This window comes from Eucalyptus grandis, chromosome 4 (genome assembly GCF_016545825.1).
Source record: "Eucalyptus grandis isolate ANBG69807.140 chromosome 4, ASM1654582v1, whole genome shotgun sequence".
NCBI classification, from domain to species: domain Eukaryota; kingdom Viridiplantae; phylum Streptophyta; class Magnoliopsida; order Myrtales; family Myrtaceae; genus Eucalyptus; species Eucalyptus grandis.
The window spans coordinates 1,780,230-1,793,366 of NC_052615.1; positions in this window are offsets into that span (position 1 = coordinate 1,780,230).

Here is a 13,137-nt window from a genome sequence, read left to right on the forward strand (position 1 = left end):
TCTCAATTCAAAAATGATTCTTCTTGTTCCACTTTGGAACCTCGAGGTGGAGTGGAAAGCTTACTTCAGGCAAGCATCATAATTTTACCAGTATCTACAACTTAGAATCTCAACAGAAACCATTCAAGGGTTGGCTCAAGTACTATAGTGCACTCAACAACATGTTCTCCAAATCCAAAAGACTATATGACGTGTGAACCATTCAGATGTTTCTAGAAAAAAAAGCCTCCTCTGGAAATTTTTTCCAGTGAAAATAGATAGCAAAAACTGCAAAGGCTTGGCATCTAATTCTAAGCTCTTACGAATTTGAATTATCAAGTCATATAAGAACTTAACATACTTGGATGCAGCTCCTTCTACACTCCTAGTCTCTGTGCTTTCTCCAATTCCTAACTACATCCCTCTCAACCAGATTGTGATTCAAGCATGCAGCAAAGCTTGAGATATCCTATTAACAAGTTAAACTACCACCAGTGAACTTGATTAATCAAAACGATGAGACGAAATGCCCCTCTGTAATCAGAAGAAGATAATTAACTTCAAGTACAAAATGTTAGAAACTTTCCAGCTTATACTCTACAATCAAGTATTCATTAAATATCTCCTTGTAGGGAACACTCAATCAGTTAAAAAGAGGAAGAAGAGAAAGCCAAAAACAGCGTCATACTGTGAGAATCAGCATTAGAAATCTAAGGAAAACTGTAGATGCTTGACAACATTAAGATGGTATTCTACAAGCACTAGACTTTCAAGCACTTCACCTTTATATTTGTCCGATTCTCCATCAGACGCAGTTCGAGCTAGAACTGCATGAACATCATTTCCGAGAGCTCCAACCTATCAAGGCCTTGAATTTCAATTAAGCTTTTGCAACATACAACATTTAGTATCTTCAAACTCTTAGATTTTGGAAGGTTCAGCTGTGGCACCCCTCGAACGGCCCCCGAACCATTAGGGTCTCACAGTTCGATTACCATTCGTTTGACCTGATAATATGTCACTCTGATACCATTTCAAGTGCAGTGGATCCATGCAACCATGGGAGTCCCTTGCGCAATTCATATACAGAAGCACATCCAACAACTGCCTTCCCTATATTTAGAAAACGATGCACACCAACTAAACATTTATAGGTAAAAGGCGTACACTTTTATTTACTTAAACTAGATGGATATCATTCATCGGTACATCAAAATGCCGTAGTCTTCTATACTCGGCTATACTTCAAAAGATGACGGACATCTCCTCCAACAATCATATACTTAAAGTCCATCGATCAGTGTCGGCGTCCAAAAGTTCATTCCTTTGCTATCCTCCTCCTCACAATCATATCCAACCACTTGATCCATCTACCGGTAGTAGTGGCAGCAGAGATATCTTATCTAATCTAAAATGTTATTCCCCAAAATTGGTGAGTACAACCACTCAACAGTAAAGGTTCACCACACTACTCATTGCGTCGAACAGAACAATCAATGCGTCATAACAAAGCACATATCATTCATGCATATCAAGCATACCTCACCATGTAGTCGTGCATATATTGCCATGCAGTCATGCATATCTTGCCATGCTATCGTGCATATATCACCATGATTCATATCATCCATGCTATTAAGCATGCATCACCATGAGATCTATTCAAGCCTTCATGATCGAATTTTCAATGTCAAATAGCATCAATTTATTTTCATAAGCAGATCATGCATCATGCCATATGCATACACCCATGCACATGATTCACTTTCAATTCTTATCTTTCATAAGGATCTCATCAGTTTTTCTTCCCAGGGACTAATGTTTGCATCCCACAATTTATCGCTCGCACCCAACCTGGCATCGTGAGGAACTTCCGGCACACACCTCCGAGCATCCGACACACACACTCCGGGCATCTCGTACCCCAACTAGCATCGCGAGGTATCCCCTCGGCACACACCTCCAAGGCTTCCGGGATTACGTACTGACATACCACCAGGCCTCTCCTAGAATTACATACCGTAAACCACCGGGCATCCCGACACTCCCAGGGAAATCTCCGGGGCTCGCCATGAAAATGGTTACCCCTACCCTCCGGAATTACATACCAACATACCACCAGGCCTCCCCTGGAATTATGTCCGCATACCACCGGGCATCCCGACACTCCTGGGGCATCGTCGGCTCACACCTCCGACGGTCTTGTTACTATCCCAATTTACATTTATACATGTATCTCAATTTCAACATTGCATTTGATGCAATAATGCCAATGATTGGAATCGGCCTTTTTTTAAATCATATACTATGCATTGGGAAAAATATTATTTGATGCAATGGTTTTGAGAAACTTCATTGAATTCATGAAAATCCATAAATCTTTTGATGTCATATGATATGCACGAATGTCACCACATCATTGCACGAATAATAATCCAAGAAATCACAATTTATCTAGCAAATCAATAACCTGTAAATAGAACAATTTTTTTTCAACTTAAACAAAATGCGTGCTGTTTATGAAAAATTCTGGAAAATTAATAAATGATGGAAATTAATTCTGAAAATTTAACACATTGTAGATAAGATCTAAGAAAACACATTTCATAAGAACACTATATTAAACAAGGCTTCACAGAATACGTGCAGGTCCATGCATCACCGAAAAAGGGTTTTAACATCATCCATGCACAGTTTTGAAAACAATTTCGATTAAACCCTTAAATAAACTCTGAAAATTATAAAATTTGGACACGCTGTATTTAAGACCTAGAGGTACAAGTTTCATGAAGAAATCTTAGTCCAATCCGTTTTGGATTAAAAGATAAAATCGATTTACTTTTCCTATTCTCGGTATCGTTTTCCAGATCTACCCGTGTTGAAAAAAAAAATCGTTTCCTTGGTCACTACTGGTCCATTTACTCTGAAATTTCAGTATGTTATTCCTCAGAATATTACCTACAACTTTCATTAAGGATATACGATCAAATTTTAACTGTATAATTTTATAAAAACCCCAAAATCATAATAGGTCGAAGCAGTGTTTTTCCCAGATCCAGTTTCTTCAAAAGACAACGGTTTCACCGACCTATTTTTGTTCATTTCCTCTAAATTTTTGATATGTTATACCTCAAGAAGTATACTACAACTTTCATTAAGAGACAAAAGTGAGATCTTTACAAGAAGGTTACTTTACAGACCACGAAACCACTGAAGGTCAGCATAACGAATTCCAGATCTAGTCTCTCCAAAGAAAAATCATTTCACTAACCATTTCTTGTTCGTTTTGCCTCAAATTTTAGTATGTTGTTCTTCAAGGTGTTCTCTACAACTTTCATGAAGCAATTGAAGCAAGATTCCGACTAAAAAGTCACATGCAACACACAATCTCATGGACGGTTAGACTGGTCTTTCCAGAAACAGCATGCATGGCCAACGAATCTCTCTCCATAGCTCCGAAATTTGATCTCATCTACCACAACCAAGACTTACCAACTACTACACATACACACAGAAATGTAAAGGGTAGGTTTAGGACTTCACTTGCCTCGAATTTAAGCACAAAACAGCGACAAACGGCGGGCAAAGCAGCGAAGGAACGGCGGCGAATGAGCTCTTCCTTCTTCCTCTTCTTCTCTCACACGCTCCCTCCCTTTCTCTCTCGTTTCCCTCTCTCTCTCTCTCAGTTCACTTCCCTTTCTCTCTATCCGTCCACTTCCCCTTTTCCTTTTGGGTTGAATAAAACCCTTGCATGCTCCCATTTTTGCATGTAAGAGACAAGTGTTCTCATGAGGAGAACAAGTGGCAAAAAGAAGAGAACAAGTGGCAACATTGAAGACAAGTGTTGGAGGACATGCACTCCCCCCTCCCCTTCTTGTTTCGTGCGGCACCCTTGGGGTGTTTCTTGGGCCTGCTTGGGCCCGAATTATTGGGCCTAAGAGTCCATGAAATAAGGCCCTAATTCTTTTTTTTAATATATATAGTATTTTATCTCTACCGAATTTAATTTAATAACAAAATTTCAGATTGCTTTATATACAAGTATATACACATATATATATACTCCAAATTCTTACGGCCTGCTCAATATCCTCAAGTTCTAATTCTTTAATTTTTGGCGCATATAATTCTTATGCAAGATCAAATCCCATCCTTTTGGTTCAAAGGATAAAATTGAAATACTATTCCAAATGAACAAATACAAATCAATGCTTATAAAATAAAAGCAAAGCCACGGTTCGGTGACTATCACCTATCCGAGGGTTGTCTAAGATTTTGGATGCCACATCAGCCTTTCAATTGAAGCACACTCAGAGATATCTAGTACTTCCAAGAGCTCCAACCGATCAAGGCCTTCAATTTCGATTAAGTTTTTGCGACCAACAACTTTTAATATCTCTAGATTCTCGCATTTTTGAAGGTTCAACCTTTTGATTGAAGAGCACTCAAAGATATCTAACTTTTCCAAGAACTCCAACCTATCAATGCCTTGTATTTCGACTAAGTTACTGCAATTATGTGCAACTAATTATGTCAAATCCTTGGATTTTGGGAGGTCTAGCCTTTCAATTGAAGTGCACCCACAGATTTTCAGCTATTTCAAAAACTCCAGCCTAGCAAGGCCTTGAATTTCAGTTAAGTTTTCACAGTCTCTAGCATCTAATTTCTTCAGACTCCTGGATTTTGGAAGGTCTAGCTTTTCAATTGAAACACACTTAGAGATATTTAGCTCTTCCAAGAACTCCAGCCTATTGAGACCTTGAATTTCAAGGATGATATCACAACATTTAGCATCTAGTATCTTCAAACTCCTAGATTTTGGAAGGCAAAAGAACGCTCCAAGTGCCATAACTTTGGCCAAAGGGACACTTAAGTGCCATAACTTACGAAGGTACACTTAAGTGCCACATTCGAAGAAAAACGGATCACTTGAGTGCCACTCCGGCCAAAATCCGACCAAAACTCCAACGTGGCGTTTTCTGCTGCAACGCGCCCAAAACGACGTCATTTTGCACGCGTGGCCAAAAAACGGCGTCGTTTTGGGCTAACGTGATTAAAAAAATTAAAAAATTAATTAAATTAATTTTAAAATTAAATTTAGTTAAAATATTTTAAAATAATAATTTTAAATTAAATTTAGTTAAAATATTTAAAAATAATAATTTTAAATTAAATTTAGTTAAAATATTTAAAAATAATAATTTTAAAATTAAATTTAGTTAAAATATTTAATAATAATTTTAAAATTAAATTTAGTTGAAATATTAAAAATAATAATTAAAAATTTAAAAAAAAAAGGAAAGGGGGAGGCGGCTAGGGATTAGCCCTTAGCCGCCGCCCGAAGGGCCGGCGACGGTGAGGGGAGGGTCGGCCGGGTCGCCGAGCCCTCGCCCGGGGTCGGCAACCACGGCCAACCGGCGGGGGCTCACGAGCCCTCGCCCAAATCCGGCGAGGGCCGCGAGCCCTCACCACGGCCGCGACCCTCCCCGGATCCGTGGTGAGGGCTCGCGGCCCTCGCTTAGATCCGGCGAGGGTCGGCAACCCTCGCCCGGCCGAGCCAAGGGCCGTCGCCCGGGCGACCCCGGTGGGGCGGCGGCCCTTGGCCCGGCCGGCGAGGCCGACGACCCTCGCCGGATTTGGGCGAGGCTGCGACCCTCACCCGATCTGGGGCGAAGGCTCGCGAGCCCTCACCGTCGATCGGCCGGGTCGCAGGCCCCGGCCGGGGCCCAGCGACCCCAGCCGACCCTCGGTGGTGGGCGAGCCCGCGACCCCCGGCCGACCCTCGGCGGTGGGCCGAGGGCTAATCCCTCAACCGCCTCCCCCTTTCCTTTTTTTTTTTTATTTTTTATTTTTATTTTTTTATTTTTTTAATATTTCAACTAAATTTAATTTCAAAATTATTAATTTAAAATATTTTAACTAAATTTAATTTTAAAATTATTATTTTTTAATAAATTTAATGTAATTAATTATTTTATTTTATTTTTACCACGTCGGCCAAAATAACGCCGTTTTGGCCACATCGATGCAAAACGGCATTATTTTGAGCTTAGTTCGTCGGAAAAGTGCCACGTCGACATTTTGGCCGGATTTTCGCCGGATTGGCACTCAAGTGATCCCTTTTACTCCGATTTTGGCACTTAAGTGTACCTTTCATAAGTTATGGCACTTAAGTGTCCCTTTGGCAAAATTAAGGCACTCCGGTCCGCGCGTCGATTTTGGAAGGTGCAACTTTTTAATTGAAGTGCACCAATGGATATTTAGCATTTCCAAAAACTCCAACCTATTGAGGCCTTGAATTTCAGCTAATTTCTTGCATGATCCAGCATCTAATATCTTCATACTCTCGGATTTTGGAAGAAGCAGCCTTTCAATTGAAATGCACCCAGAGATATTTAAATTTTCCAAGAACTCCAACCTATCGAGATCTTGAATTTTGACTAAGTTATGGCAACGCCGAACATCCAATATCTTCAAACCCTTGAACCGTTCAATTAAATAGCAGTTTGCGACAATCAAGCTTTCCAAATACTTCAATTTAGCAAGACCTCGAACTTCAAGTATATTCTTGCAACTCTGGATAGATAATGTCCTGAGATGGTTTAACTGTGAAACGTCCAAAGTTTCAATAAGTTTACAGCCACATATTTCCAAGAATTCCAACTTGAAGGGACTGTTTATTTATTCTGGTAATTTTGATTCTTCAACCTCTCGTTAGTTGGGAGCATTTTGAATTCTTTAATAGTGTTGATGGAAGCTCCGGGATGCTCTCGAGAAATTTGCAGTCAATAACTCATAGTTCCTTTAGATGGACTAGGTGGGAAAGTGAGGGCAATTTGCGACTTTGACAGGAGATGTCCAAATATGTTAAGCTGGAAGGAAGATCTGATAGCGATTGGAGCTCGATGCAACCACGAACATCAAGGCATTGTAGAAAAGAAAGATTACACATGCTTTCTGGCATCCCCCCCCCCAAAATGGTGGCACCTTGAAGCATCTAACTCTCGGAGCTTTCGAGCCTCCTAATCTTTGTTGGGTAATTCTTCTATAAAACTGCTAGAAACTCTTAGAATCTCTAAATTCTGCAAAGACCCTATGCTGTTTGGTAATGTAGAAACTCTTGCATTGTCCATTAGAGAGAGCTGCTTGGTGCTTTTAATTGACCCATTTCTGCTGGAAGCTCCTTGAGGCTCATATAGCAGCACAACTCCAATCGAATGAGGGCCTTCATGTCTCCAATTGAAGGACTAGTTTGCTCCAGTCTCCAACAAAAATTGAGGATCAAAACCTCTAAATTCTTAAAAGCTGAGAGGAAGTTTGTATTTTCCAATTGTTCGCAAGATGTTAGGTTGAGAAATCTGAGCTTCTTTGCCATCTAGTAAAATAAAAATAAAAATGATTGTCAAGGGGCTTGTCTAGAGTGATTATCATTTGAAAGAAAGCATAAAACCAAAAAAGACTTGTTCTTACCATGAAGGAACTCCATCCTTCCCATTTCTCATTTATGTTGCTTTCTGACAATTCAAGTAACAGCTAATTTCTTTACATGAAAATTTTTAACTTCAAAATCCATGGGACATTTAGCCGTCTAAGCCATCTTAAGCCCTCAATTGAGTCCTTAAAATCTCTACGAAGATGTGCCCCCTTCATGTGAAGGAATCTTAGACTCGTCAAATTCTTGAATTGTTTTTCTGTGAAAATTTCACCATCTCGCTCATCTATTTTATCGGATCCTTCTGAGCTGCCTTCACTCAAAATAATCGCCTAAATTTTTTCGGTTCCCTATAAGAAAGAATCAACATTCATTAATACTATATCCAACTAAATTAATCTAATATTATCCGTTCATATTGCTATTCATGTGCAACAATGTGTTCAAGAGACTAGCAATGTGATGATATGATTTTCTTTTTACGCCAATAAACAGTATTTTATAAAGGCTAACAAAGTGAAGGATGTCAACTTTCATTTTGAAATTTGGCCATACGCATTTGGATTTTAGAAGGAGTTATGCTGTAATGGCTCATATAGAGTAAAAACTTTAAAACTTTTTTCTTTGGTAAAAGTAAAAAAAAAAAACTTTAAAACTTGTAGTCTTCTTTTTCCTGTAATGTAGCTCTATAACCATACTAGTTGTGACGTGCAATGCATGGAATTTTATCAAATTGCGATGTGCAAAATGACAAGTATAATAAATATAACAAACAAACTCTAAAAACTTTGATGTATATTAAAAAAATTAAGTGTTGAAAGTGCAATGCATTATTGAAATGTGAAAATTAAAGCTGTTCTTGGCTACAAGCTTACATGGAATGGTTTTTCCTTGGCCCCCCAGGACCAACTATTGCTGATTGTGAGAGAATAGTAATTTCTAACCTAATTTTTCAACAAAATGAAGGAATATTTACTACATCATAATAGATTAGAAATAGAATAGTTATTCCTAAAAACCAAATGTGTAGCAAGCTTTCACAAAAAAAATAAAAATAAAAATCACTTATGCATAAGAAGTCAAGAAGTAATACAGAAAGTTAATGGATTTCCACATGTTAGTTTTTCGTTATTGTACTTCACAATGTTGTACAAGATTTCACGGATACTCATAGGTGAACGAAAAATAATTTGGGAAGGAATTAGATCTCAACACTTAAAAGGAATCCAAGAGAAGGGTACCTAAAAAACAAGGAAGATATCTTCAACAGAAGTAATCTTCTCACATTGGTCTTTCCCCCATAAACTTACCTCTCAATATATCAAGATACCCTCTCTATCTTCAAGATTTCTTTATGTGATGCGTAACATTTTTCACCTTCAAAAATCGATAGAGTTTGGCCAAATCCCGAAAATAAGCCCAACCTTTTGGCACGAAAGTAGCAAAACCTTTCAAATGTCTATAAAGCCTAAGCTTCCGCATCTATGACAAAAATAACATTACCTTTCAAATGTATGGCCCAACAATGTAACCCTAGTACAAAGTTGATAACTATTATAAATTTTATCCATTATCTTCGTTAAATCGCCATGGGTACCTTACATGACTCACTGTACACCCTACATTGCTCACCGTGCCAACGTATACAGTGAGCCATGTCAACCCACACCATAAAAGATGTCGTCTTTTATCTTATAATCTTGTTAACAGACTTTGTTTATAATCTTTCTCGCAAAATCTCTGGCTTTGTGTAAAAAAAGAAAAAAAAAAAAAAGAAAGTCGCCATTAGTGGTCATGATTAACGTGGTTCATTGTGCATGTCCGCACAATGAGCTTTATAGGATGACACGCGGTGATTCAAAATGAGAATAGAAACAAATTAACGGTGGGTGTCATTTATGTCCCAAGAGTGAAAATATGAGTTTGAAAGGTAATGTTATTTTTGTCCCATTTGCAAAAAGCTGGGCTTCTTTTTATGATAGTACCATGGATGAAGAGCGAAGGGAAGCCATGCAGAAATACTGAAACAATTATATAAAATGTAACTTTTTAGTTGTAAAATTTAGTTATACCATATTATTTGTATATAAAATAAACGGCATATTCGTTTTTCTTTTGGGTAGTTTAGTTTATTTAATCATGCAATACGAAAGACATAATAAATAGACATTGGCTTTGAATTTGTTAATATACGAAATGGCTCTTGAGATTATACATGGTCGCACATTGAGATTGCAAATAAGTGCTAGTCTTTTGAGCAACAACTTGAGTCGAACCAAATGATCGATTAAAAGTAGTAGAGTCAAAATTATGATTAATTTCACAAAGGCAAATACAACCACATACTTAACTATACAAAAAAGAATTTGAGTATGCATCTCTGGGACTTTTTATGAAGAAAAAGTAAAACATTTCTCTTTTTTTTTTTGTCATTGCATAAGATACGGTCGATGTTACACCTGCATATATATATGTATATATACATATATATGTGTATGTATATGTATATTATATATAAGGAATTTCTGTTCCTATCTTACTCGGTAAGTTTTAAATCAATCCTTGTCCAATGAATATTGGTAAATGGAATTCCTAACATAATATCACATAAAATAAGTATCCCATCCATTCTCCATTATGGAACAATGACTAAAATTTCATGAGAAATGCGGGCATCATTAGTCTAGAGATTGTAATTCTGTGATTTATATATCCTAAGTTGTCATGGTTTACAGTAGCAAAGTCAAGTCATTTATTGCATGTGTATATACACTTTAAGAAAATTCATGATCTTTCCAACATTGAATACCCCTATCAATTATCTAAATTTTTTTAAAGTATCTCAAGTTTACCAACCATCTATCTAACAAGAATCCAATTAGAATCATTTGTGGTTGTTGTCATCTGAAATTGGACCTGCCACTGAAAAATTTGGATTTTTTTAATAAATATCTGCAGCACGCTTAATATTCAAATAAAGAAAGTTTATTATTTTCAATCTTCAATCTGATTTTTTTTAATCAACGGTTATAAATTAATACCCAAAAAAAGGCCAAGATTAGATGGCAAGCATTAGTCAAGGCATCTTCTTTCTTTATTATAAAGTGAAGACGTCACTGATGACGTATGATTTACAAGCATATTAATCCTATCCCTATCATATGTTCCACCAAGAACACCGTTGAAAAATCTCTCCCTAAAATAAGAGCAATAATTTCACCAACGTCTGATAATAAAAGTCGCATAAAACCAAAGTATACCGGCCATCTATCTAGCAGGAATCCAATTAGAATCATTTGTGGTTGTTGTCATATGAAATTGGACCGTCCACCGAATGACTTGGATCTTTTCAATAAACATCTGTAGCACGCTTAATATTCAAATAAGGTTTATTATTTACCATCTTCAATCTGATTTTTCTTTTTTTTTTTGAAAAATCAACGCTTATAAATTAATACAAAAGAAAAAAAAAAGCCAATAATAGATGGCAGGCATTAGTTAAGGTGTCTTCTTTCTTTCTTATAAAGAGAAGACATCACTGATGACATATAATCTACGGGCATATGAATCCCATCCCCGTCACATCTTCCACCAAAGACGCCCTTAAAAAATCTCCCCCTAAAATGACAGTTTCGACGACCTAATAGTTGTTGTCTTCTGAGATTGGACTGTCCATCGAATAATTTGCACCATCTTCACCAAAAACTTGGTAGTCATGTTGCATGGTTTTGTTGGCTGCATCAGGTTTAGTAAATGGTTTGATTGTCTTATACTAAATTCTATGAATGGGAATCCAATTACAATATTATGTACGCACTCTTTGTGTCCTCGCAGTCAAATGAGTTATTTGACAAAAGAAAAATAGTTAGTAGCAATATCTCTTGTCTGGAAATAATAACATTAGTCGAACGTGAAGCATCTTTATCATTAATTACTAGTAATATCCAGATTGGGCTATATGTCGGACTTAACCTGTTCTCCGTATTATGAGAAAACCTTTGTGATTTCGAAACGGGCCTCCAAGGGCTCAACGGGGCCGGGCCGGGCCGGATTTTACGACTATATTACCTTGTCAAACGACGCCCATAAGTGCCCCCTTCGGGCACATGTAGGAGTGGTGGATTAATTATTGAAATGTAATTGGGAAAAAGCAATGTGATATCATCCTCATTCATTTTAAATTAGAAAAGTATGTTAAGGAGCTATTTGAATTGGCATCTTACAATCGGCTACTTAAGTGTCGAGAAGACTGACTAGCTTGAGCTCGATTGAGCCATTTGCCATCACCGTACAAGCTTCAAACGCTCGACCGGATTACTTGACCAAGTCATTTGTCATTACCACCTGAAATCCACCCCTTTTTGCACGCCATTTCATTTTTAACTTGGGATGATTGAATATCAAACTCAAATGCATATAATCATTCTCTAGTCAAGTGGCGAACGTCAATGTTTGATCCAGCCATTCCTCACATGTGCAATGCAAAGGAATTCGGCCTGCTGCGGTACTTTAGGGCGTGCATGGAAACGTTTCTAAGAAACGTTTCCGGCACACTTTTGTACGGAAAGTGTGCCCGGAAACAAAAAAGGAATAGAAAGGCGTTTGGTTGCGTTTTTATTCCTTTTTTGTTTTTTTGTTTCTGGAACGAAATAAGAACAGAAAAAAGAAACAAAAAAAAGTTGTTTCTTTTGAAAAGAAACACTTCTTCGACCGAACAAAAGAACAAAAACGAAAGAAACAAAAGAACAAATTCGGAACAAAGCGAAGAACTCTTCGTGCGTGCTCGTCATCGCTCCTCTCGGCTGAAGCTTTGTTCTTCCGTTTCCGGCATGTCTTCCATCTCTCCGGCGGCTCCCACTCGGCTAACTCTCCGGCGACTCCTCACTCCGGCGACTCCAGTACGTTTCCGGTCGGCGTTGCTCTCCGTTCGGCCCTCCTCCTCTAGTCGGCGTCGCTCCCCCTTCGGCGCTCCTTCTCCGGGTCGGCACTTGCTCCTCCTTCGGCGCGGCGAGCCGTCCCTCGAGCGAGCGTTGCTCGCTCAAGGCTTGAGCGAGCGTTGCTTGCCCAGATCTGCCACGCCGAAGGGGAGCAACGCTCGCTCGAGCTGCAGCTCGTCATTGCCTCCCCCTTCGCTCGCTCGAGCTTTGTGAGCTCGAGTTGCTGCCTCGAGCCGCTGCGAGCTCGAGCTCGAGTTGCGGCTGCTGGAGCGATGGCTCGAGCGAGCCTGCCTTCTTCTTGCTCGAGCAGCGGTGAGCTACTCGAGCGAGCTGCACTGCAGCTCTAGCGAGGTGGACAGGGCTGGTGATTTTTTGAATGAATAGGCTGGTGATGTGGTTTCCTTCGATTGTTATTTTGTTGCTCATGGTGATGTGGAATGGACAGGCTAGTGAAGCACGTGGCGAGGCGTTGAAGGACGATTTCACCACCAAGGGGAGATTTAGCTGAAGTCGGGTGCGGCGTGGTTGTGCGGCATCGTAAGAAGGTATAACCAAGGGTAATGCTGCCTTGTGTTGGCTGAATTTCATGATGCATTCTATATGTAGCATTATTATGTACTTGTTGTAGCAGAAAATGCAACTTATGATCTGTTTCACACAAGTTAGTTCAACAATTGTTTTGTCGTTTACCAAACGTGTTTCTGTTCTTTTTCTATTCTAAGAACAGAAATTGGTATGAGTTACCAAACATGTTTCTGTTCTTTTTTATTCCAAGAACAGTTTTTTTTT